Source organism: Haliotis cracherodii, unplaced genomic scaffold (assembly GCF_022045235.1).
Source record: "Haliotis cracherodii isolate W230 unplaced genomic scaffold, xgHalCrac1.p SCAF_2, whole genome shotgun sequence".
Lineage (NCBI taxonomy): Eukaryota > Metazoa > Mollusca > Gastropoda > Lepetellida > Haliotidae > Haliotis > Haliotis cracherodii.
Window position 1 is genome coordinate 75159622 of NW_027266275.1, and position 15382 is coordinate 75175003.

Genomic DNA, 15382 nt, shown 5'->3' on the forward strand with positions numbered 1-15382 from the left:
ACTTCAAATTTGGAAAGGAGGCTTTTTGAGAATAGGTGTATATATATGTTAAGAGTTGCCTTGACCAGTTCCAGCGTCAGAACATCACCGGTTTTGTATACGTTGCCCTACCATGCTGGAACGGATGTACACTCATACAAACCCGTGTGTTGACGATGAACGTGTTTAAAATGTACAGATCCAATTGTTCTGATTGTCTGGTCCTGGTTCAGAAGACCAATGTCCATGTGTGGTATTCGTGCATTTCTGAATTCTTCTGCAATTCCAAACATAATGACAGAACTGACTTTATTTCATTTTCTCAGTTAACGCATCGCCTAGAACCCACCAGGAATAGTTCAAAATATAACTTCCAGAACATCTTGTGAATAAATTCAATCGGTAAATCTTACCAAAGCTAAGTAAATGTTACTCCTATAACGAGTTCCGTGAAGATTCCAGGTTAGAATTGGTCTTCAGCATTCCATGCTTGTCGTAAGAGGCGACGAACGGGATTTGTTGATGCATGTCTGCGTATCCCAATTGCATAGATCGATGCTCATGATGTTAAGCATTGGATTGTCTTGTCCAGATTCGATTATCAACAGCCGCCGTCATATAGCTGGAATATTGGGGAGTGCGGCGCTTAATAACAAACAAACAAACAAACCCACCAACCGAATCTAGTCTTGCATCATGACTGTGGAATATACATGTATTTTATGAAAACATAACCATCTAGGTAATAAAGAAGCAAGCCTAACCAAAAAACACTTTTAGAGAGAAATGTATTGGGTAATAAAGATATGTCCCAGACTTTATGTTAGTCGCAACTGAAACAAGCCCTGGCTCCTGAAACACAAGCTGCGAGAGGAACCTTTAGAATTAAAGTGTAATAAACTCGATTACGTGCCCAATAGCAAGCGATTACACAACACATCACTTGCGCCTCCGACACCTGCACTGCAGGAATCAAGCACCGTGCATGGTGTTCGCACAGTTAAGAGGTTGTCTGTCTGAATGGAGCCTATCGTCTGCTCATCAGCCGCTCGTGTTACAACTGGCCCATCACAGTTTGTTCACAGAGTAGGCGGAAGATGGCTCCAAGTTGTCAGTGTGAGTTTTGCGTCTGCAGCGACCAGAACTGGGATAAACAGTCCACAATTTCGTAAAACCGCATTTACTGCGGTAATTCTTTCGGTTTACTCTAAAACATTTGGCGATATATATGCGGAATATGATTTAGTTTATATTATTGTGATTTCACAATTTGTTACCTACCAGAGATTCGAACCTGCGTGACGGACTCGGAAGTCACCTTTCCGAATTATGTCACCTTGTTTTGAAGGCGTGGATCGCGTTTTGTAAGTTGAACAGTATTTTAGTTATATCACTGGGTATGAAGGAAAGTCTTTTCCACATAAATGAAACCCTTGTGGATATATAGCTGACAAAATTAGAAATCTAAATCGAATCAACGATCAAAAGTTTCATGCACGCCTGAAGGACACAACTCTGCACAGCGAATTTCCGCGACTTCTATCATAACCAAAAACGTTAAAAGAGGGACAAGCGACTGTTTGTGGTGCAGAACTATAGACACTGTAACTGTAATAAGGACGTTTATCAACTTCTGGATGGAAACGCATCTTAAACTATGTGTAAGCAGATAAGCCAAGTGGGTTTGAATGATCTGAGTCAACCTTGAACTACTCACAGTCTCGAACCAAGTAAAACCATACCTGTGTCCAATTTATTCATCGTGAGGCACAATGCAAGCATTATTCATAGACCCTTAGGGATTCCGGTCCCCAGCGACTAAGGGGCGACTAAATGCATCGGGTGGTGCACCAGGCTAAGTGACTTGGTTGATTTGCATGTCATCGTATCCCAACTGCCTGGATCGATGTTTTGATGTCAGTCATTGGATTGTCTGGTCCAGACTCGATTATATTACTGATCGTCGTCATAGAGTGAGTGAGTGAGTGAATAAACAGCCTTGGCCAAGACTAGAGCTATCGGTTAGCTGTAACTGTTATTGTATCAGTATAAGAGTCCTGATGATACAAAACAGGAGGGTTCAAAGACGACAAAAATATCGTTACTTTCATTTGAATACCCTTGCGATAACATGCAGCGCGTATTATTTTTGAAAAACGGGAAATTTGTTTATAATTTTCCAGGGCGGAAGGGTAAATAATCAAGCTGGCAAATGAGTGAATATATAAAAATACAAATGACGTTACAATGAGTATCCGCTCTCCAGTAGATCGTATCACATTGCAGGCTAACGCTGTCTGTTTCACACGATTACGCGTTTAGTGCAAAGGGGATCAATAATTCGGAGTATGTGTTTCTGGTGCCTTACATGCAGTCATTGTACGAGAATACTCCTGGGTTAAGAATAAGTGGGTATCGCATGTCTGAGCATGATGAACACATGAAGCATGGCGTCAATATAGCTACACGGCATTGTGTACTTGTTTCTCACCCAAACGAAACACAAACACAAGCGAGCATGCATGCCGTGAAGTTGACTGTCTGCGTTACTTCAATTCGTTCTATGGCTGACTTGCACCGTCTAACAAAAGTGCTCTCAATGGTTTCCATGTGTCGTGTCCTGGTTGTGAACTCTGCATAATCAGAATATTGCCTGGGATCTGAAACATTCTGTTGAAGCTGAGCGCACCTATGCATGTGCGCCTGAGACCATCCCAGCGTTCGTGCGTGCGCGTGTGTGTGCGTTTGTTGTTTAATGTCGCACTCAGCAATAGTCCAGCTATATAACGACGACCTGTAAATAATCGAATCTGGACCAAAAAATCCACTGATCGATATTATAATTTGTTTGTTTGTTTGTTGTTTTACGCCGGACTTTTTCAGCTATTTGACATTGGTCAGTAAATAATCCAGTCTTGACCAGACAATCCAAAAATTGATATTATGAGCGTCAGAGAGCGTTGACACGCCATCAACAATGTCAACGAGTCTGACCACCCGATCCCTTAAGTTGCCTCATACGACCAGGCAAGATTGCTAGGGGCTATTCTAAACCAGAATCCCCACGGAAACACAGCCATCACTAAAAGCTGCAGCCTGCAACGCCAACATGCCGTACCTCCTTGTGAGGAATGTTTATTAGCATGTTGCTGGGTGAACAGTGATCCCTAATTAGCATGTAATAGTGTAAAGTGGTAGATGGCGTCTATGTGGAATTCAGCTCGGAAAGCTGCAGGTGCGCGGTATGGAAACACTCCACGGTCTTGATTGTGCACCTTGTAACGTATATGTCAATTGTGTATCGGGAAGGTAGTGTTTGCATCGCACCAGAATCGACTCCATGCAACAATATGCACGTAAACAAAACACCACGTGTTTTCTCAGCTGGTGACTTGTTCTTCAAACGTTTTGTGTGTAGTTCTCCAAGCGTTGTTCAGACTCAGATTATGCCAGTTATAGACGGTGAATGTGTCTACAGTAATTCAGGCGATCTTCAGGTATAGACAGAGAATGTGTCAAAGGTAAATCAGGCGATCTTCAGTAATAAACAGAGAATGTGTCTATAGTAAATCAGGCGATCTTCAGTTATAGACGGTAAATGTGTCTATAGTAAATCAGGCGATCTTCAGTTTCTGTTTATTCCGGGATCTCCTGTTATAGACAGGTAGAATTTATTCAGGCGGTCTTCAGTTTTAGACAGAGAATGTGTCTATTTATTCAGACGATCTTCAGTTTTAGACAGGGCAGGTGTTTATTCAGGCGATCTTCAGTTTTAGACAGGGTATGGGTCTATTCAGGCGATCTTTAGTTTTAGACAGAGTATGTGTCTATTTATTCAGGTGATTTTCAGTTTTAGACAGGGTAGGTGTCTATTATTCAGGCAATCTTCAGTTTAGACAGGGCAGTTGTCTATTATTCAGGCGATCTTCAGTTTAGACAGGGCAGGTGTCTATTTATTCAGGTAATCTTCAGTTTTAGACAGGGCAGGTGTCTATTTTTACAGGCGAACTTCCGTTTTAGACAGGGTAGGTGTCTATTCAGGCGATCTTCAGTTTTAGACAGGGCAGGTGTTTATTTATTCAGTCGATATTCTGTCCTCCAAAAAGGTACTACAGAAGTATTCCATCTCGTACAGAGTTCTTGGTGTCATGGAGGCAGACAACTCAGGACAGAGGTGTTCTCTAGTCCTCTACTACAGGGATGTTCCAGCTGACAGTTTCATCAAGTTTGCCTTTTCTATACACAATCTGATATATCATGGCTGCTATATTTCTCTCCCATCCATCCCTAAGCCAGGTGTCAAATTCGTTGTGCCGCAGTTCATTGTTGTATCACTTCCTGCACCTCAAAGTTGGCACTGACGGGACAATATAAGTTTATCCAGAGATAACACGTACAGAGGTCAGCCGTGTACATGAAAAGTAAATAGTAAGTTGTAATTTCCCTGTGACATCGGGGCCATATTCACTTGGACCCAGAGTGTGTAATCCCGCGAGGTTTGGGCTTCAACTGAGAATTTCAGCGGGTTGTTACCGGAGAAGTAGGCGAGTGAGTGAGTGAGTGAGTGAGACTCACGCCGCTTCAAGCACCAATATCAAGTTGTTTTGTTCCTTCAGTTTTACCATTTTGGGAATGGATTTTGGGTCTCCAATGGTTTGAATTGTAATTTTTTTGGAAAATAGACCAGTTGTCATCAACTGTATAAACGAGGCGATGTGTCTTGGTGGTGACAGAATGTAGGAACCGCTGTAGTTTTGGCGTTGTCGGTCATTTGTGACTAACTCGTGTTATTCCGGGACAAGCCGAATAGCGACTCGTGGCCATTTTGTGCGACTGGGTTCCGTCTAAGCGCAAACGGACACAACTAAAAGAATTGTCAACTCGTTGCGTAATGATTCACGCATAAGTCATATATATTTCAGATGCTATTTAAGACACATCGGGACTTCAGGTGTTATACAGTATGATGGAACACATTTAACTGTATGTTGGGTATATGTTTAGATGCAAGACATGTGTAAAATCAAACATTATTCCTGAGGGATTCTTTGACGGAAGTACTTGACGTTACACGCTCATTTTGATTGGTTTGTCGTATTTTCGCACATAGCATTCATCGACAGGGGGCGAGTCTTCTTTCGGGTTACGGAAAGGGGCGAGTGGTGACAAATGCGTTGTGGGTATTTCTATCAGGGTCTCACATCACATGACTGCAATATTGCTGATGGTAGGTCAAAAACTCTTCATTGTTATTTTAAGTCTATTTTTCGACGTGTTTCTTATATGTGTTCTAATACGTTTGAGTGAGTCATTGAGGTGGATGTTGCTGCGCTTTGAACAGTAAATCAGTTGATAGGCGTCGACTTGGCGAGAATAGCTCCACAATTTCGGCGTAAAACTTAATTAATCCAGTGTATCATAAACTTAATGAGGAAGATATGCTTAAGTGACGCAGGCGAATGATACTTACCACATGTTGCCACCTAATAGCACGGGTATGGTGCTGATAAACCAAGGGTCAGATTCGGCGTGAATCTGGACTCGAACCTACACCCAGCGTACCGGCACGGCTTGGGGACGCCTCTCCTCACAGTGCACTGCAACGTCAAAGACCACTGCGCCATCCGCTTTCTTTGAACAGGGCGGTGTGTGGGTATGTGAATTTGGTTTTGGCGCCGCTTTGAGCAGGATTTCAATTATCTTCGGCTTCATGTTGGAGAAGAAAGCCCGAAGTAATGCAGGTCTTAGGCGTTTATCAGGTTGGTGAACCAACGAGCGCGGGTTTGGTCGTGACAAACCTAAAAACATAATCAGGGAGAAACTGGGATTCGAAATAGAAACAGAAATGAGATTGTGGTAATCTAAGCATGTGATTAATCCTGTTTTGTTTATTCAAAGCAGTAATTGTTTATTGTTAAGCATGTTTATCTCTGCAGTATCGAAATACTAGTATTCAGCTACTGGCCGACTGGTCTCGCATCAGGTGAGGTGAGGTGAAATTGGGTTTAACGGCGCGTCCAAGATTATTGCACTTATATAGCGTGTGTGTGTGTGTTTGGCTGCTTGTACTAGTCCGGACTGATGCCGATTTATAGTGCTAGCTCACTGAGATACCATGCCGCAGTTTAACATGAATACCCCACTCAAACACAGTATACTGACTCCGAACCGACCAGTCCTTGTTTTAGCCAGACAGGGTAACAACAAGTACCATCTTTTAAGGTCTTTTGGTATGACGCGGGTCGGGGATCGAACCCCGGACCTTCCGCTCTCCGGGTGGACGCTCTATCACTAGACCAAGGAGGCGGTCGGTCTCGCGTCAAAACACGGGGCTGTGTACTCGCGGGCAGATGACCACGGAATACGCTGATCACTGTGTCGGATTAACGAGACTGATCTATAAGTGAGATTTCAGCAATTTGTTGCAAATTAGGTGTGTCGGAGTCGGAGTGCGAGACTGTCGTATGAACGGGTCTAAATAGCACTGATTTAATCGGTTCCCATCATTAGTGTCGGATAAAGCTGATTGTCGGATTAACGAGACTCGACTGTATAGGTTTCTGGCACGCTGAAAGAATTTCCTTTGTACGAAACAACTCGGCCGTGTCCCCGTGCCCCCATGTCCCCGTGTCCCTGAATAAGAAGACTGAAATGTACCCAGATGAATTTCCTTGTTATGGTACAGAGGGAATGGACGCGATAACGCTAAGATGAGTTTAGATAGATGGCTGGGTTGAGGGACTGCGGTCCCCACTTGGTGGACGTGTCTGGAAGGTCTGTCTTCCTCCTCTGATCGTCACAGCGTCTCACAGCATACACCAGCCAGGCTCCTGCTCACAGCTGGTTAGCTTTTTAATTATGTCATCATTCCATAACGAAGGAAAATGTGCGTTTTTCACCTAACAGTTTAATCCTTAAATGACGCATTTCATTAAGTGTGGAGTATTCTAACCGATTCAAAAGATAAGATATTCTCACGAAAATATAAAAAGAGAAGGATTTATGTGAAGTCTTATTGACGTGTAGGGAATGTGGGTTAACCGAACGTCATTTGGACACAGCCAAGTGTCTGAGAACGACCTCCTTGCTAACCAGGCACATTTCTAACAAGGGGTTGCGCCTCCTCAACGTGGTGCCACAGATTGGCTTACTACTCGATGGCAACGTTATCGCTAAGCGGCTAGCTTATGACACCAGCATGTTGATTTGGAGAATCGTCTTCTGTTGTTCGTATTGTTATTCCAGATTGTGTCTCTCGAATGTAACAAAGTCCTGCAGAAATGGACGTGACATAAATCCAATTCATGACACGCGAATCCTAGCGATGAGAGCGATGAGGTCAAGGTCGTGTAATGAGCGATCATTTCAACGTCATCGCCTATCCAAGAACATTTGAACACTAACTACTCTCACACACGCCCATGCCATACCCTTTCATCACCACAGCCATTTGTTAAATCTATTATGTAATTATGTCCATGTTTAACCCTAGCGATTGTGGAAATGTCAATGGACATGTAATATCGTCTGAAGTCTGAAGCAAAATGCATGGAATAAAGAGCACCCTATACGGGATGTACACCGCGAGCCTGTGTCCGTCAGCCCCTCTCAGTCCTCTGTGCAGTGTGTAGATCTGTCCCTCCCCCGATACTACGGTCTTCCTATGCAGGGCGTGGATCAGCCCCTCCCTAGACTAACATCTAGTCTCTGAAAAGAACATATCTTACAGAAAAAACAGTCTTTACATTATCTTAATACAAATATAATAAAAAGGAGTCTAGAGACTCTCTTCATTTTCATACCGCAGTAATCTAGACTTGCCAAACATTATAGACTTGAATTGCATGGGCTGTATTGGATATATTTGTTTCAGGGTCTGTTTGACCCCTCCCCGATAACGCACTTTCTGTGTACGGTGTGGGTCAGTCCCGATAAGACGCTTTTCCTGTGCAGCTTGATGGTCATGCCTTCCCCCGATAATACGCTGTTCTTGTGCAGGTTGATATCTAGGCCTTCCCCCGATAATACGTTATTCCCGTGCAGCGTGATGGTTGGGCCTCCCCGATAATACGTTCTTCTCGTTCATCTTGGTAGATAGGCCTTCCCCCGATAATACGTTCGTTCTATGCATCTTGGTAGTTAGGCCTTCCCCCGATAATACGTTATCCCCGTGCAGCGTGATGGTTGGGCCTCCCCGATAATACGTTCTTCTCGTGCATCTTGGTAGTTAGGCCTTCCCCCGATAATACGTTCTTCTCGTGCATCTTGGTAGTTAGGCCTTCCCCCGATAATACGTTATTCCCGTGTATCTTGGTAGTTAGGCATTCCCCCGATAATACGTTATTCCTGTGCATCTTGGTAGTTAGGCATTCCCCCGATAATACGTTATTCCCTTGCATCTTGGTAGTTAGGCCTTTCCCCGATAATACGTTCTTCCCGTGCATCTTGGTAGTTAGGCCTTCCCCCGATAATACGTTCTTCCTGTGCAGCTTGGTAGTTAGGCTTTCCCCCGATAATACGTTATTCCCGTGTATCTTGGTAGTTAGGCATTCCCCCGATAATACGCTATTCCCGTGTATCTTGGTAGTTAGGCCTTCCCCCGATAATACGTTATTCCCGTGCATCTTGGTAGTTAGGCCTTCCCCCGATAATACGTTATTCCCGTGCATCTTGGTAGTTAGGCCTTCCCCCGATAATACGTTATTCCCGTGCATCTTTGTAGTTAGGCCTTCTCCCGATAATGCGTTCTTCCTGTGCAGCTTGATGGTTAGGCCCTAGTTCCCTGAATGGTACATTTGGAACCTCAATACTTGATGTCCCCGACCGAAATGGTACCGGAATTTACAAAAGTGGATCCAAACCCGCCCCACCTCTCACTAACACATCATGTTTCTTTACACACGAAGGCAGATATGATCATTATAAAGAAGCCTTATCACGTGATACACATGCAATACCGAATCCAATTAGTTAACACGAAAATACACATATGTTGTATTTTTTTATTTTGGCGATGTTGTTTTGGTAAACAGTTTAATTACAGTGTTTCAATGAAAGAGTTCGTGGAATGGTTCTAGAAACCCTGCAATCATAGGAATCTCAACAGCATTCAGCTTCTGGATTATCAATCATACATCCTGACTGCCACGTATCGTATAATCGCTTGCTTCGTAAGTGAAAACCCCTCTCGCGGTTAACGGCTAACATGTGTTGCATGAAGATAGGTTGTGTATAAGAGAACATGAGGTATATCTCCTATAACGTCCTGTGAGTGGAAGGAAGGGTCGCCAAGTGGCTGTCGCTGCCAGATGTGTGCGCGCGCGCGCACACACACACACACACAAACACGCACGCACGCACGCACATACACACACAAACACACACACGGCCGGGATAAAACTTGCACAAGTCTCTAAGGCAATAATTATAAGTTTTAATCATAATGTCTAGATTATGTAAATATTAACAAGTTGTCCCTATAAGATACTGGAGTCATTGTACTGTCCACATATCTAGACTTGCCTATTAGGAGGATAGAATTACTACACATACATGGATTTATCTTTCAGTACAGCCTTGGAGCAAAGATAGGCCGGGACGAGCGTCCAATTCCCTACCATAGTGTCTGACAGCTTGTTCGGAGCTGGATAGTCTGCCATAAAAACCCTGAAATCTATATCAAATAAAACCCATGCAAGTCTATAATGTTTAGCAAGTCTAGATTGCTGCAGTATCGCGTCTGGAAATGAAGAAAGTCTCTGGACTCCTTTATATTATATTTTATAACTAAAATTTAACAACTGTTTTTTTTCTGTAAAATATGTTCATTTCAGAGACTAGCTAGAACACGGCTAATGCATCCGGAGAAGGGGAAAGGACATAGAACGCTAAGCTTTGGCTATGCATTCACCTCCCTACCAGTAGCAAGAGAGACAACGCAACATACATCCACGTCCATCTACCAGCAACATTCTTTGTTTTGTGGTTTCTTGTTTAACGCCGCACTCAGCAATATTCCAGCTATATGACGGCGGTCTGTAAATAATCGAGACAATCCAGTGATTGATATCATGTGCATCGATCCACGCAACTTGGATACGATGACATGCTTCAACCAAGTCAGCGAGCCTGACCACCCGATCCCGTTAGTCGCCTCTTACGACAACATAGTCGCCTCTTACGGCAAGCATGAGTTGTTGAAGACCTCTTTACGGGTCCTACCAGTGACAATAGAGATCTTGCAGCACATACACCCATGTCCATCAACCAGCGACCACCATGCGGTTCTTCTTTTAGATGTGACACCATCCACCATGTCAGGGGCGTCCAAGAAGATTCGTGGCAGTGGCAGTGGTGGTTAAAGCATTTGCTCATCACAGCGACGGCCTGGGTTCGATTCCAAACATGGTTACAATGTGTGAAACCCATTTCTAGCGTCACCCGTCGTGATAGTGCTGGACTATTGCAAACAGTGACGTAAACCCAACTCACTCACATAATTCTTGAAGATTCCAGTACAATTTATCATACTCTGAGCTATATTACGAGGAGCCGGGAGTTATATGTTCTAGAAACATTGGACATAGATAAATAGTGTATACCCTTACTTCAAACGACAAGACGTGTAATAATTGCTGAAACCTTTATCGTGTACTAGTGTGTAGTGCGCAGGTCAGGTCACGCTATGTATGAACTTCCGGTGTGGATGAAAGGATGGGGCACCTGTTATGTGTTATCTCCCTTGCTTCGTTACATCCCAAGCTCCTCACAGCGATAGTACGTTCCGGGAGCTCTCTATACTATCGCTGCCACAAGTCAAAACTCCCCACTGTGAATATGTGGCTACAACCATACATGGAGTTGAACTAGCAACCGAATGACCGTTATGTTTACAAACAAGTGACGACTGTCGTGACGCCGAATACACTTATCGCTGCTAAATTACTTTCTTCGTTTGTCAATTTGAATTTCTGTTTCATTAAAACTATCGTGTTATTGATATAGTAAGAATGTAAGGGAGAAGTTGGTTGATTTTCCGTTAGCCTGCAATCTCGAACCAATCTGATTATCAAAACAACAAAGTAAATTCATCTGGAAAACATGGTCAGTCGTAAACCTTTTCAAATTGAAATATGATGGCATTCCCCAAGACATAAACAAAAGTATAAACGTTACTACATATGGGGTTGGAGGGCAAATTTCAAGATTCTTGAAATGGCCGCGCCCACACTTGTGGCACCGATGTTACCGAGAGTGTAACGAAGGTGTCACGCGCTGGGAAGGAGCTTGGTTACATCCAGTGCGGCTGCACACATGTGCTCACATGCCGTTACAGACATGCTAAGCGGATTGGTACATCATCCTACTCGTACACACATACCGATACAGGCAGTCACACACAATCTATATATTAGCAAGGCTTCCTGCATGAGGAACTCACACAGGCACCAAGTCACGCATTCACACACGTCCAGACACAGACACGCACGGGCACGAACGCACAGACCCGCACAGACGCTGAGACACGCGCACACGCACGCAGAGGCACGTATACACGCACAAAGACACGCGCACGCATGCGCGCAGAGACATGCACGCACGCACGCACGCTCCTAATCAGGATTCAGCCACTGGTGCACCAGTACCATAATCAGAATTTCCATGAAGTGGGCACAGTTAATTACCGCCTAATCATCGCAAGAACCGACCCACTTGTCGCCTATCTCGGTCGTCTTCATTATCTTCATGATGCTGCTGTGCCGTGTGGTGTTTAGCGGCATGTTTGATGGAACCACGCGTCATGTTCAAGGCAATTAAGTCAGTAACCTTTGTCCTCCCCAAAAAAACCCGAGCAGGCAGCAGCACTGACAAGTCGTGTATTGAGTTGGTGGGATGACTGGCCTTGAACGACGCATGGTACATCTGCAATACAGATTCAGATTAGTTCCATTTCTTGTTTTACATATTTTTCTCCAAATTACGCCAAGATGTAGGTAGGGAAAGTGAAACATCAGAATATTGGATCCTATTTTGAAAATGCTGACTTCATGGTATGTGCATGCCCCGTAACGCCCCTTTCAAATGTGGATTGAGATGCTTTAACCACAGGATATATTAAGTTGCCCCTTCATCTTGGATAAATGTATTTTCCCCTGAAAGATTTCAAATAATATACTGAAACAAAACAGTTATAAATAAGCATCCACAAAGTATCGTATCCTTTGTAGCTCGCCCAGTGCACAGGAAATAAGACAAAATGACTATTCTACAAAGTTCCACCACGAAGTCATTGTGTTTTATTTGTTTATTATCATTGTTATAATTTATAAATGTCTTGATATATTCTCTACAAAAACAAAAAAAACCCGCTAAAGTAATAATATTGTATATATCTGACAGAGTGTTCACAATATCCATATACAATTAATACCCAAAACGAAATCGTCATTTCTGCATGGATTGGGGTTGATTTGTGTGGAAAAAATTAGGTACTGCAGAAATATGGTAAAAAGATGGAAAGATCGCAAAAACACAATCACTTGAGAGCCTGGCGCTGAAACGCAACAACATGACATGCACGTGTAACATCACTTGTTGGGCTATAGAAAAGTGGGGTTTTCATTTGCATGCCCCCACAATCTTACAACGTCATTGGCACTTTTTACGGGTATTCGAGGGGTCTTTTTGAAGGACCTGCATCGTCGGCTGCGACGTCAGTGGTGTCAAGATTACAGAGTATGTCTACAACTGCGATGGAAACAAGTTTGGTTTAGTGATGAGTCATGGTTTATGCATTGCCGTGCGGATGGGCGACGTCGTCCTTGCATGCGTCGCGGGGAACGTTATGCACGACACCGCATACAGGAAGTGGACAGATAATGATGTGATGATGTGAGCAGCCATCTCCTACACCTGTAGAACAGACTTGGTGCACGTTCAAGGGAATGCAACGGCACAACGTTACACGGATGAAATTCTTCGGCCACACGTCCTTCCCATTATGTCATAAGCGAACGTCATTTTCCAACAAGACAATGCCCGACCTCACGCGACAAGACTGACAACAGCCTTTTTCAGGAATCACAACATCCAGGTCCTGCCATGGCCCTCCAGGTCTCCTGATTTAAACCCAATCGAACATTTATCGGACGCACTGGATCAACGACTGCGAGCACGTCAGCAACAGCCACAGAACCCCCGACGGTTGTCACAAGCACTGAAGAGTGGGTGAACATTCCCCAGGCCACAATTCGGGATACCAGTCAGTTTGGCACTCTAGTGGTGGCCACACAAGATAATGAGTACAGATGGGATGGGATGAGTTCAAATCTACCAGCTATAGCTATAGTGAGTTTTTGTCATTAAACAATATATCGCACGGGTCCGGGTAGTCCTGTGGGTACCCGGGTACTACTTAGGACCCACCCGACCCGAGTACCCTAGTTACCCGTCCCAGCCCTAGCACAGATGACATTCGCCTTCAAAATCTACTGTTCCATATTTGCCATACGGAACCTGGGTCAAGGACAATGATGTGTGCCAATTTTGAACAATCGATTGCATCTGTTGATTGTTTATATGATATATAGAATATACATCTGAAATCACTTTTACGGGGTTTTTTTGCAGAGTACATGCCATATATATAATCCACAGATGGTAATGGTGTGTGTGTTGTGGGCGATGTGTTTTGCATTGATTTATTTTGAACTTGTGTTTTTAAAGAATTAAATTTCTTTTGGCCGTCAGTTTAAATGCTACTCCAAAGACGTCAATGTTATGTCAGATTAACTGTAGTAATATGAAAGAATCGTGTGTTCTTTTACGTTTTTTAGAAGTATTTCATTTCAAAATCTAGATCAGGGTTATATGCAAAATATGAACTGTGGCCTAACTGGGCTCTGGTTCCAATTAATTGAGATTCAAACTATCGGTTACTGAGACCGTAATATCTGTCGGTAAAAGTGCCGTGGCAGTATGGAATATGGCTGAGGCTGACTCTGTCATTAAACAGCATTCACTCCCAGCAACCCAGCTGCCTTCGTAAAGTCAGTCCCCTGAAGATCAAGTGAGAACTTGTTACCAGTGCATTCCCACAAGTTACTGCTGTGACTGACATACAGAGCCCAGAAGTAGGGGAAGATGGAGAAAAGACATCCTTCACGCACAGTCTTCCTGGCATGGTTATAAAACCTTCAAGTACAGGCGGGATGCGTCAGCCTTTAATGTCAGTAGTTCCGACAGGGGCAATATACAAATCAGCACTAACAGTCTCTAAATACATGACATGTTTACAACAGAGTCCCTCGCCCTTCTCCTGCTCAGCCTTGTGGTGGATCTGCCGACACATCTGTGTTGTGTGTACAAGCAGGGAGATCTGACCCTGTGTGTTGTGTGTACATCTCTGCATCAAGCAGGGACATCTGACCCTGTGCTGTGTGTACTTCTCTGCTCAAGCAGGGAGATCTGACCCTTTGTGCTGTGTGTGCAGCGCTCTGTGTCTAGCAGGGAGATTTGACCGTGTGTGTTGTGTGTGCAGTGCTCTGTGTCTAGCAGGGAGATCAGACCCCCTGTGTGTTGTGTGTACATCTCTGCACCAAGCAGGGACATCTGAGCCCCTGTGTTGTATGTACATCTCTGCACCAAGCAGGGACATATGACCCCCTGTGCTGTGTGTACATCTCTGCACCAAGCAGGGAGATCTGACCCTGTGTGTTGTGTGTACATCTCTGCACCAAGCAGGGAGATCTGACCCTGTGTGCTGTGTGAACATCTCTGCACCAAGCAGGGAGATCTGACCCTGTGTGCTGTGTGTACATCTCTGCACCAAGCAGGGATATCTGACCCTGTGTGTTGTGTGTACATCTCTGCACCAAGCAGGGATATCTGACCCTGTGTGTTGTGTGTACATCTCTGCACCAAGCAGGGATATCTGACCCTGTGTGTTGTGTGAACATCTCTGCACCAAGCAGGGATATCTGACCCTGTGTTGTGTGTACATCTCTGCACCAAGCAGGGACATATGACCCCATGTGCTGTGTGTACATCTCTGCACCAAGCAGGGATATCTGACCCTGTGTGTTGTGTGTACATCTCTGCACCAAGCAGGGATATCTGACCCTGTGTGTTGTGTGAACATCTCTGCACCAAGCAGGGAGATCTGACCCTGTGTGCTGTGTGTACATCTCTGCACCAAGCAGGGATATCTGACCCTGTGTGTTGTGTGTACATCTCTGCACCAAGCAGGGATATCTGACCCTGTGTTGTGTGTACATCTCTGCACCAAGCAGGGAGATCTGACCCTGTGTGTTGTGTGTACATCTCTGCACCAAGCAGGGATATCTGACCCTGTGTGTTGTGTGTACATCTCTGCACCAAGCAGGGATGTCTGACCCTGTGTTGT